At 47.8% G+C, this 12,968-nt stretch overlaps 1 protein-coding gene across 1 annotated transcript in view; it reads left to right on the forward strand.

Annotated features, from left to right (window-relative positions):
- Positions 1-12,968, forward strand: part of CHST9 (carbohydrate sulfotransferase 9) — a 134,353-nt gene that overhangs the window by 37,256 nt on the left and 84,129 nt on the right. The window lies entirely within an intron of this gene.

Below are 12,968 nucleotides of genomic sequence, written 5' to 3' on the forward strand. Positions count from 1 at the left end.
AATCTCTCTCTCTCTCTCTCTCTCTCTCTCTCTCTCACACACACACACACACACACACACACACTTGTTTATTAAAAACAAGTTGGTCCTGCCCTAGCTGGTTTGGCTCAGTGGATAGAGTGCTGGCCTTCAGACTGAAGGATCCCAGGTTTGATTCTGGTCAAGGGCACATGCCCGGGTTGTGGGCTCGGTCCCCAGTAGGGGGCATGCAGGAGGCAGCCGATCAGTGATTCCCTCTCGTCATTGATGTTTCTATCTCTCTCTCCCTCTCCCTTCCTCTTTCTGATAGCAATAAAAAAATATATTAAAAATTTAAAAAGTTGGTCCTTTAAATTAAATTAAATGAGACAATTACTGCTACTGCTTCTAGAATGGCCATATCAGAAAGAGCCTACATTTTCTAATTATGTCCTTTAACTAAACTCTCGGGAATCTAATCCTTTTCAAATAGAGTCTATGGTCTTGAAAATTCACATTTACTGGTAGATAAGGGAGCTGAGGACATGGTACAGGGGCAGTGACACGGTAAATTGTGTTACATGGCGCGACAGCCCCACGTGGCTCGGGTTTCAGCCGTGTGGATTTCACGTCTTTACAGGACCTGAGTCCAGGGCATGGAGTTCACACATGTGTTAACATTGTTTGATCTCAAGAAGTTTAACAATGTGCTCCTTGGATTCAGGCATTCATGACGATACTTCAGGTACCATAAGGAATCCCTAAGTATGCCAGACCTTTAAATATTTAGGCATTTTGCAATTAACTTTGGTCATTCTCACACTGTACATTTGAGAGGAGTGAGTAGTTTTCATCTTTAATAAGAGGCACAGAAGTTTTGCACGTGTGGGAATGTGTATGTGGAAGAGAGACTTCATTGTTAGTAACTGATGCCTAGTACGTGAGAATTTTAAGTTTTGTTACACACAAAAAAGCACTCCGGGTCTGGTCTAATTTTACATGTTATCATGGCCCGGCAATCTATGTTTCTGTGAATTTTACCTACAAAAGGGCAAGTGAGGTGGATTTATAGGAATGTCAGACTATTTGGAGTCAGGCAGAATGTACTTTCTTAACATTGAAACAGAGGCTGAGTGAGAATGGATGATACTTTTAGATAAAACCCCTTGGCAGCCTCGCGATTGTTTTATCCTTCCTTCTTTGGTGTCCTTTAGAGAATGAGAATGTGTGTGTGTCTGTGTGTGTGTGTCTGTGTGTGTGTCTGTGTGTGTGTGTGTCTGTGTGTGTGTGTGTCTGTGTGTGTGTGCGTGTCACTGTGTAAAGCCCTGGAAATGTAGTATGTTGGCTCTCCAGTTGGACAAGTTTGTAAACTGAGTGCGGCAAACATGAGTCGCCAGTGGAGCTCCTGCAACCAATGAGATGTATCAGAAAAAAACAAAAATAAAGACAAACAAACACACCCTCAGAAGAGCTGAAAACTGCTGGTAAAAGAGGCAGATTCTGCAGCAATTGGGAGGCACTTGATTTTTACTGTCCATGATCTACAGCCGATACTTCCTGGCTTTTAAACATTAAAACAAAAGTAGAAAACCATGGTGGAGAGCATTTCCTTTAAAGCCTCGTTTTATGACTCCTATTTGATGACTATGTTGTAGTTGATAAATCTTATATATTGCTGTGCTATATATAAATACGTAAGATGTATAGCTATAGCTATTACAGTGTTAAGATATTACATGGTATTACATATAATATATTATAGTTATACTAGAGGCTGGGTGCATGAAATTTATGCACAGGTAGGGTCCCTAGGCCTGGCAGGCAATCAGGGCCGATTGGGGCCTTATGACTGCCAGTGGTCAGCACATGTCATAGCAAGCGATCGAACTCCCTGTCAAACTCCCGAGGGGACACTTTGCATATTAGCCTTTTATATATAGATAATTATATAAGTATATAAGATGTATATCTAAAAAGATGTTATATAGTGTTCCATGTAATATAGTTGTTTAATTATAGACAAATTATATATTAGCATATTTTATTTCTCTCATATTATGAATGTCTCACTACACGTTAAATCTTCTATTTTGATGTGCTCTCCTCCAACCTCAGCAATATATTAAAAACAGTGCTTAACTGTTGCCATGCAAGCCAGGAGCAAATCCCTGTTTCTGGTTCGTCTGAGTAGAACACCACCCTCAGGACACAAACCACCGTGGCCAAGACAGGCTGATGGCACGGCCAGTGCCCAGGCTCGGGGTGCCAGTCGGGCAGGTGGGACTCTTTCGTGGCCCTTGCCTTCCAGAGAAGGTCACAGTTTGTCCAACAGATAAAGGATGTCATGAGTAGAGTCCATTTCATTCTACTCTAAAGGCACACACATGACCTTTTGCTCCCCGGCTGTCTTCTATATGCTAATCTGTGATCAGTCCCTCTCATGAACTTGAAATCATTTTTATAGCTTTGTCTTTGTTTAAAAATGCGTACCCGTCATTAAGGACTCCATCGGTTACTGAATAGAGAGGGTACATGTGGACTCTGATATTTGGGGTAAATAATAAAGAAGAAAATATAATAAATTTGAGAAAAGAGCCTTCATGTGAAAACTAACTCACAGTTTTCAAAATAACTCGTCTCTTGGGAGGAAGTTGCTTCTGTACTTCACAAGTTGAGGATGTTTGTCCCGTAAGCTTTCACACGTTTGCCGTGGATGGTAAACAGCCATGCGCCACGTCCCAAAGTGCGAGGAGAACATGTGAATCCCTGTGCTCTATTCTTAGCTTTGTCGCCAGACATGCTACCTTCACGGAGACGAGTCGTTCTGTGTCCCAGTTACAGCCCAATGCAGGCTTATCAGAGACGAGTTCTACCTGGACCTCCTCCTGGAGTTGTGGGTACAGCCGCGTTTAGAAAAAAACAAGAAAAGACGATTTCATCAGCGTGAACCCAAGAGAAAGTATCATGGACAGCTCTGTGTACAGGAAAAAGTATATTTAGTTACAAAAAGCAAGTCGAGTACTGTGTAAAGATGTACTATATAGTCCTGGCTGGTGTGGTTCAGTGGATAGAGGATCGGCCTGCAGGCTGAAGGGTCCCAGGTTCGATTCCTGTCAAGGGCACGTACCTCAGTTACAGGCTCCTCCCCAGCCTCACTTGTTAAAGCTGCAGTGACATCATCCTCAGGCCGTGCGTGTCTCCGGAGGGGGCCACGGGAAGTCTCTCCACCGGGGCTGCCCTCCAGCTGGCCAGACCTGTCCCTCAGACCCTGCGTGGGCCCTGCTGGGTGGGACGCTCGGAGCACGTGAGGCCGCGCTGCGAGGCAGCCCGTGCGGATCAGCGGCCTCACCCCCTGGAGAGCCACTGCGAGCACAGGGGTCGGGCGCCATGGCCCTCCTTCTCCCTGAGCAGGGCCCCGGTGACTGGGCCGCGCTCCACGTCAGTGTGCGCACCGATGACCGAACCCGCTAGAACCCCGCTGATTCGGAAGCTCCTGGAGCGGCCTGAGAGTCTGCAGGCTGATGCCTTCCTGGGGATGACAATGCCCGTGGGCCCTCCCTTGGAGTTTCCAGAACCCGGACAGAGGGGGGCTGAGCCTCTCTGAGAGCCCCTGCCGTACCCCACAGAGCCTGGGGGTCAGGGAGGGGCTGTCCCTCTCGCTGGGATGGGCTGGCCTGACCCTGAATCTCATCACTCGGGGTTTGGGTTCAAGTGAGGCTGACCATCTGGCCAAGCAGCCGGCCTGTCTGGGAGGAAGGGGGTCAGGCTGCACCCTCTCGCAGGCCACACGGGGGACACAGGCCGCCGCTCCCTCTGTCCCGCGCGCTCCCTCTCTAACCGGCGGCACTCCAGCAGCTGCGGTGAGTAGTGCCCTGGAGTTGCTAAGAAGCAGCCGTGGGCCTGTGGAGGGCCAGCCTCCAGTGCTCATCATATCTCCCCCGAGGAGGCAGACCCGGGAAGTGCCGTGACAGGCCTGGCCGTACGCTGCCCGGGGTGAGGGAGCCGCCAACAGGCCGGAGGGAAGGCTGGGAGGACACGCTCCTGCTGGCATCCAGCAGCAGAGCTTCGCCCCGGAAGGCGGCAGGCACCTCGCAGTCCACGATGGGAGGGCTTTTCCTGAACACAGAATTCACATGCTCGCTATAGCCAGGAGCTGGAGGTAAACAGCTGGCCCGCAGATGCCCAGCTGCAGCCCAATCCGAGAACAATCCTTGCTGCAAGTAAAGGAACTGCTGAGCTGAGGTTTATTCTAACAGCTTCCACTCAATGGTGAGCAGGAGGAGCATTGTCTTCATATAGAAGAAACTGTAAATATGCAGAAATCATCTATAATAATGAAAGGGTAATATGCTAATTAGACCGGACGTCGTCGGGACATCATTCTGGATGTCCTTCCTGACGAAGCCGGGGCGGAGGGAAGCCAGCCGTGTCCCAGATGCCTGTGAGGGGCTGGAGGGAAGCCAGCCTGGGTCCTGGGTGCCTGAGGGAGTCCGGTGCCGGCAGCTGGGGGAAGGAAGGCCTCCTCTTACACGAATTTTCATGCATAGGGCCTCTAGTTGATAATAGACATAGATATATGTCTGCTGGGAAGAAAGGCAAGTGGAGTGATTATTTAGACTTAACTGTGAAGATATCTATCATTGATCATCTTTTTATCAGGAAAATATGGATCCCCTCTCCAAGGACCTGTATTATTATATTAATTCCTGTCTATTATTGCTGTGTCTTCAAACCATGGTGTCACCTTTTATCTGACTAGAACACAGTCCAATCTGTCCTGGCCATTAATTTCTCAATAATGTATTCATGAGGGAAGTGAAATATTTCAATGAAAATAGTGATTTCTACAAAAAATAAATTAACATTTTTGAATTTGAAAAATAGAGTAATATCCACTGCTATAATCAGAGGCATCCGCAACGCATTTATTGAGCAGGGAGCAGGAGGAAGGCCTTGTCTTCGGATAAATCTCGCGCTGCGGGTGTGGTTGCTCATTCACGCCTAAGTGTGCCCCTCTGCTCAAGGACAGTGTTCACACCCACAGAAGCCAGTGGTCAGCAAACTGCGGCTCGCGAGCCACACGCGGCTCTTTGGCCCCTTGAGTGTGGCTCTTCCACAAAATACCATCTTCTGTACACGGGCCAGAAGTTTCAATCGCACTGTACATGCGCACCCGCACATGGTATTTTGTGGAAGAGCCACACTCAAGGGGCCAAAGAGCCGCATGTGGCTCGCGAGCCGCAGTTTGCCGATCACTGACATAAGCAGTTACCAAATAAGCACGATTATTTCGAGAATTGCAAGAGAACTATAAATGGTGGCTCGGGCCAGTGCCCTGACGGTGAAGAAAATATTGGCGTACGTAATTCTGACATATTCCAATCATGGAAGGCCAGGTAGAGGAGGCATAATGTCACAAGAAAAGAACTGATCCAATCAGAGAAAGAGAAACATCTCTAATTACACAGGTGCTCAAGCAGCTGAGGAGCCTGGCAGTGGGTGAGGGGCACCCCAAGCTTAGCAAGAGCAGGAGGCTAGTGCCACCCCCAAGGCTGGGAGGACAGTAGTGTTACTGAGCTCAGAAGCCAGGGCTGGCCTGTGGATGCTGCCCAGCAGGAGCTGGGACCGGGGAGGACAGGGCTGGCACCTGGACACTGGACCCTGGACGTGGTCACTGGACCCTGCAGGGTGGTGGGGGTGGACAGTGGCGTAGAGTCTGGCTCCTCTCCCACTTTGTCCTCCAAACAAACCTTCATTAGTGTTTCCATTGGTCGGACGTTCCAAGGAGTGGAGGAAAGCCTTGGAGATCTCGTTTCCAGAGATGGAGCAAAGCAGCCTAAGAATGCCCTGAGGCGAGCAGGACCAACAGAGCTGGCGAAAGCCACGACTCCAGAAAGCGAGGGATGTCTGGAAAATGGCAAGTCATGCACTTTACCTTCACGGAGGGCTAGTCAGAGCACGGTCATACCTCTCTTCTTTACAGTTACTGAGGCACCTAGCAGACAATAGGACATATGGTTCCTCTCGGGAAATATATCTCATCAAACAAAACGCATGGATGGAGGAATGAATGATCATGTGGAGTCATGGATTGGAACCACATCTTGGAAAGTCTTGCGGGACAGGCGAAGGAGTTGCTGTTGACCTGGTCGGATAGAGAGCTGCTCACGCCCTTCAAGCTTGGAAACATCATCACAGTTATGCTTCGGGCTGGACAGATCCAGAGCACCTACCTGCAGCGGAGTCAGGCCTGGCTGCTTAATTTGTGGGGCTCATTACAAAATAAAACGGTGACATTATCCAACCTTAAAGGTGAAATAGTCGGATGTTTACTGGAGAGTCTTCGGTCACTTAAACAGGAAGAAAAGCTCTGGGTGGCGCCCCTTCTCCTCTCCCCTGAAGTGCATACATCCGCGCTCATTGGAGGCGCCAAACCGAAATGTCTTGCCAGCGGGCGGACACTATTCCCCCGCCTGCGAAGGAGGTGGCACCGGTGTCTGGAGGGGTTGAGGTGACAACCAGCCCCGCAGGCCCGGCCTCTTCCCCTCCTGCCCTGAGCTGCTGGCAATTTATTTCACGTCGTGTGTGCACCGTAGGGTGAAGCGTGTGCCCTGAGTGCACCTCACCCCACGCAGGGTCCTGGTGAGTATGGGGTTCGGCGGGAGCCCCTGGGAACCAGCCAGAGAATGGGAGGGCCTGACCGGAGGCATGAGCAGTTTAAGGGGAGAAACCTCTACAGGCCACACTTCTCCACATGTGACGGTGTCGCCTGCACTTCTGTCGGATGGTTCTGAAATGGCAAAAATAAAAACATGCACCACCCGCATATCTTTAGATGAATAGCTCAGCCGCCCGTGGCATCATCAGTTGGATGCAAGAACAAAATCGAGGTTTGAACCGTCTTGAGTTGGCCTTTTCCATCGTGTTTAAGCTCACACGGTGCTTGGAAGGATGCTGCCGCTCTGTCGCAGGGGCCCAGCTGGGCCTGTGTCCACCCGGGCATCGGGTGGGTGGGCAGTGCTGGGACACAGACAGCAACCTCCCCCGTCACGCCGCCTCCGCCTCCGCGAGGATGAAGGCAGAGCTCACAACCCGCATCGTTTCCCTGGAAGGCCTCACTATTCCGAGTGCGGGGTCCAGGTTCTACAACATTCTCTTCACCCTGTGAAATGACTGGTCTAGCTGCTATCCCTTTTCCAGAATTTCGCACCAACTTCTCAAGAACTGCCCTCAGCCTTCCTGTTAATGCTCAGGCTTGAGTTTTTTGCATCATATTTGGCAGTCACCACAGAGGCATCTCTGTACATGGAGTGTGTCTCGGATGCCCGGGGTTCTGGGAGAAGTCTCTCTGGTGTCCCCGGGAGTAGCTGTGGAGTGCACACATGTGGGATTGGCATCTCCTCCTTCCAGGGCCATCTGGGAAAGACGGAATGCGATGCTGTGAAGGCCTCCCCCCCCCCCAGCTATGTCTGCATAGTCAATACAGCTAGAGAGTTGCCCCCTCCCCTGGGAATGGCAGGGCCTTTGTCTTGTGCAAATCTCAGCTGCCAGTAGCCAAAGTCAGTGGGGAGACTGTTCTCAGGTTCCCCTTCCGCCCTGTCTTTCCTGTGGGCTGGGTCAGAATGAGGACCGTCTGCATTGTGTCAGCACCTGGCTTGCTTTTTCTGAAATCCGCGCCTCACACTGAGCACCAATAAAAGACTCTCCCAGGAAATAGCCTCACTTTCTGTGTCCAGAGGATATTTCCTTCCCTGCCCTCTGGGGTGTCTCCTACTGTCTCTATTGTTAGATAACGGCCCCGGCTGGTCCCTGCAGGAGGCCACATCCATTGAAGAGTCTACAGACTTCTTCCAGCTCTTCCCTTGACTGTGAGCTCCTCCTGCACTCTTCACGGGAGAGTTTCAGACGTAAAACGCCTAGCTTTCTGCCCGTCACGTCACAGGGTGAATCTCTCCCGCACATAGAATGTACTAGATAATTAACAACTTTTCTGGTAAACTTAGGTCGCCAGCCAGGGCTGTGGAGGATGGCTTTATAAGATTACAACAACGTATGAAAACAGTAAATCAGTATCCACTGATCTAAGCACACTTTCCTCGTGTTTTTCTTTCGGTCCCTGAAGTGTGAGCTTCCCTGAGTGTCTAAGGCCCAACCCTTTGACGCGGGTCAATGTGAAGCAAAAGATGAGTGGGATGAGGATTTTTTAAAGATGAAGAAGGGGAAACGGGGCCTGAATGAAAGAAAACTGCTGACATCAGAAAGGGTAAGATCAATCTCACCCCTGGCCTCCACCAGCTTTCTCCACAAGCGAATGAGCTGATGATTACGAGCGTGGGGGAGAGAGCCATGAATCGTGGTCCTTTTCTCCAGATGAAAAGCTGGACAGGACTGTGCGCCTGTTTCTCGGATAATTTGCTATTTAAAGTGAACACACTCTGACTTCACAAGCATGGGTTCTGATGGGACTCATGTCAGTACCTTTTTTAATGGAACGTTGCCCCCCGTTGCCCTCCTATAGGAAATTAACCCCAGGTAACAGTGAAACTGTTAATTCAATATGGATTCTGCTCATTTGTCCTTTCAACATAAACCTCTTTAGAGAAAGGAAGATAATTGTAAGTTATTTAGCAGAAATTGCTGTTGAATCTTTTCACTGTTCCCGTTTAGGGGGTTTCCATATAATTCTAGCCATAGATGATAACGTTTTAGAAGAGCCTGGATGAATATTTAAACGTTGTTTTAAATGGGTGCCCCATTTAAAGTTGCTAAATTCTAAGTCGCTAAATAACTGGCAAGTCTCCACTTCGCTCTTGATTGGTAACCTGGACGTAGGGGAATATCGCGATCCTTCCTTAAAACCAAAATGCACATTAACCTATGGCCCACTACACACCCAGTACCACACTCCTCATCATAACAGGGCTTATTCCTTTTTATGAAAAGGAGCAGGTCTAGGTGCTAAAATGCTGGGTAACAGTACAGGTGTGTAGCTATAGCTGAACAAACCCTCTTCGGGAAGGAGGGATCTAGTTGAGCCCTGATTTAAGGGGGAAATGCTAATATATATTAGTATATGTTGAAAGATATTCATATCAATAATAGTCTCACTATGGCAACAGAAAGGAGTTGTCTCTACTCTCTCTTGCTGGGTAACAACATGTGCAGACTTCACGGATGAACAATCATTTCTCCTTCTTGCAGTTTGTGGGTTGGGGACTGGACAGGGTCCCTCTGGGCAGTTTGTCTCATGCACGCCCTCCGCTGCAGTGACAGAGCCGGAGGGTCCACTTCAGGAGAGTGTCTGTGTTCACACGCATCGGGAGCCTGGGTTGGGGTGGCTGAAACAGCTGGTTGCTGGTTCCGGAAGGTGAAGGCAGCTCTCTATGTGGCCTCTCTATGTAGCCTCCGTGTGTGGCCTCCGTGTGTGGCCTGCTTGAGCTTCCTCGCAGCATGGCGGTCTCAGCGTAGTCTGATTTCTTACATTGTGGCTGGCTTCTCTCCAAGCAAGTCTTAAAAGACCCAGGAAGTAGAAACGGCGTGATTCTAAAGGCTCCTAAAAACTGGCTTTTCTAACATATTCTGGTAGTTAAGGAATGTACTGGGGCCTGGGCAGATTCAACGGGAAGGGAATGGGACCCCACTTCTTAACAAGTGAGTGAAGATATTATGAAAATACCCTGTATTTTATCAAATAACGTATTCCTGTTTTAAATATATATAATGAATATTCCAAAGGAGTTTAGAATATTATATCACTTGGAAGTAATTATTCACATCTAACTTACTAGAAAGGTTCTTAATCAAAGGAAAGTACAAATAAACACACACATCCTTACTTTGGTCAGTAGCTGAAGCACAGCATTCCCATTTGCAGGAACATCTAAGACCTGGCGGGCACTTGTTGTTGCTGCTGCTGCTGCTTGTAGGATTTTTGTTGTTGCTGCTGCTACTGTTTGTGGGGTTTTTGTTGTTGTTGTTTTGGCCAATCTGGCTTCAGCCTCACAGGTCTTCCAAGAAACCTCTCTGCCAACCAGCGACGGCCTCAGGAGGGTCTGAACATCGAAGGGCTCCCACTGAAGTTTCACCCGCAGGCCAGTGTGGGAGGAGCAGGTACTTGTCACGTTAATTGTGAGCTTGTCGGGTGGCTCTACGTGGGGAGAAGCTCTCTACTTGAGAATTTCCAGGACATGAAGCTATTGTGTCTCTTGCTGATATTACCGTCTTTTTGCAGAGGGTCAGCCCAGGGAAAATCTCTGGGCATTCAGTTCTTCTCAGGCTCTCTGCGCTCTGGTGGATGGCAGAGCCCTGGGCTGGGCAGCAGATGGAGGGTCGGCCCTGCCAAGGCAGATGGCCGACCTGGGAGGCCCAGATCTCTCCACATCGATACGTTTCTGAAGGGCCGGTCTCCGGATCTCAGGCCACATCGTGTGGGGCTCACAGCAGGCAGCGTGTTTGGATGGCTCTCTTAGCCTAAACAGCCCAACAACACATCTGCTGACCAAACAGAAATGACAGAAGGCAGGCGGAGTTTCTCGACACTTGCAGGAGGGCAGCGTGTGTATACATGCAACACAGCCGCGCACATGAGGGAGAGACTGAGAAAACAGCAGAGAGCCAAAAGGAACACGTAGTGAGAAGATAAACACTGTGCTCTGTCCCCGTGTTGCATAGCTCTTAGGTATCTTAGTTAAGATGGGAAGTCAGCCCAGCTCCTTTCACTAGATCAAGTCCATGTTCCTTTCATGAGGTCAAGCTGTCTCCTGTGGGAAGAGATTGACTAAGATAACCTTGCCTTGAGATGGATATTATCTATATATATAAAAGGCTAATATGCAAAGTGTCCCTTGGGAGTTTGATCACTCGCTATGATGTGTGCTGACCATCAGGTGGCGGCACAGAACATGGAAGGCAGCCAGCAACAGCCGTGGGGCGCTGAGGGAGTGAGGGAAGAGGAGGCAGAAAGGGGGGAGGTGGGGTGGGACCGCACGGTGGTACACAGGTGGCAAGGGAAGAAACAGGTGAGGGAACCTGATCGGCCCTGATAGCTGGCCAGGCCTAGGGACCCAACCCATGCACAAATTTCATGCACCAGGCCTCTAGTGTATTCATATGCCCTCATTACAGTTGATAAGCAGGGATCTTTGTGTTTACCCAACACAGCAATGATTTTTTAAGATATGGATAAAGGCATATTTTCCTCAAATTCACATTCCGAAAACTGCCTTTCTCATAAGTCTTGCATTAGAATAGCCAGAAGGGTGGCCTGGGTTTGAGGTTGGCTCTGCAGGTCAACCAGCACTGCAACATGTGACTCTGTCAGTAACAGGCATCTGAAGTGACACATCTTCACGTCCCTTCCTCTGCAAGGAAACAGAATTAACACCTTACCTCTCCTGCTTCTTCTAGTTGACCCTGAAGCATATACTCTTCCTGCAAGTTGTTTTTGAGTTTGACATGCATCTTCATCCAATAATGCTTGTAACTGTTGATCTTCAAACTTTTTTGGTTGACCTGGACGTTCTTTGTCTGTCACATCGAAGTCATCACTTTCAAAACATTTAAACCAGCCTTCACAAGTATCTTGAGATGGAGCATGGTCACCATAGCTTCCCAAAGTATATGATAACTTTCAGCAGCATTTTTCTTCAAAATAAAGTCATGAATTAAAACTTCACACAAATGCTCCATTTTTGGCATGAAATTGGACATTTTTAAGCATAAAAATATCTATGATGTTAACACCTTCAGAAAATTTGACATATGAAGTTTTGAAGCTTGTTGTCAATACAACAAGATAGCATACACATCAAATTACATATATATCAACATATGTGTAATTCCATCTATTGAAAAAAATCCACATTAGTAACTGGTACACCTAGTAGAAGTACTACAGATCCTCATTGTCCAAATATATTGCCAGCATTTTTCCATTCAGATCTAGTTGAAACAAAAACATTAAAAAATTCATGGGAGTTAGCATTCTATTATCTGGTAGTCATGTCACACACACACACACACACACACACACACACACACACACACACCATGGCCTTTTTTAAAATAAGTAGCATGTGCACAGTAATTTTCCTTGTCATGATTCTAGGCCTTTTTATAGTGCATTTTTCCAAAGAAACATTGGACATAAATGAACATTCTCGGGTATCCTAGCAACGGAGGTGATTAATACTACCTCTCAGAGCAGGCCGAACACAATGCCTGTGAGTGAACGCAGACACAGAATTGGCTGCTGAGGAGCTGGGAGTGCTGGAGCGGCGCTTGCTAGGGGTCCGTGACGTCCTGGATGATGCCAAGATGGAGGAGGTGGAGGGAGAGTATATTTTAGACACGACTGTATCGGAGTATAAAATGCAGTATATATACATATATCACATATGCATTTATGTAATGCAGGTGTATGTGTATATATATGTATATATGCATATCCACACAGACACACATGTGTATACACACTATATATACTAGTACATGTACATATTCAATGAGTGGCCAGATTATTATGACCACCTGACGTTTATAGGCAAGTTAACTATAATTTCGCACTGAAGTTGCTAGAGGGCCAGATCATTATAAATAGGGAAGCAGGTTGTTTACCATGACAGTAGAAGTGATTTTTTTTCCTGAAGATATGGGTAAACAACGTGATTTAGCAGCCTTTGAACATGGGAGATATATATACTGTGTGTGTGTGTGTGTGTGTGTGTGTGTATATAATTTCCTTTTTATTAGGAGTTACTTAAGATACTGAGTTGTGCTTCTCATTACTGCTAAGCTATATCAGATCGCCATCTGTGTGCCTGTGGTTTTAAAAGGTCAGAAGTAAAAGATCAGAAATCCTCACTGTGATGAAGGGACTGCTCATACTGAAGCACTGAAATGCACTAGAAATTGACATAAACCTAACGTTTCTCCAGGGAACAATAGCAACCACCTCAAGTCTAAAACAGCTTTTAAAATAGCAAGGCTCCGCTTGTATCAATAAATGGCCG

Source organism: Myotis nattereri (genome assembly GCF_964212035.1).
Source record: "Myotis nattereri genome assembly, chromosome: 8".
Lineage (NCBI taxonomy): Eukaryota > Metazoa > Chordata > Mammalia > Chiroptera > Vespertilionidae > Myotis > Myotis nattereri.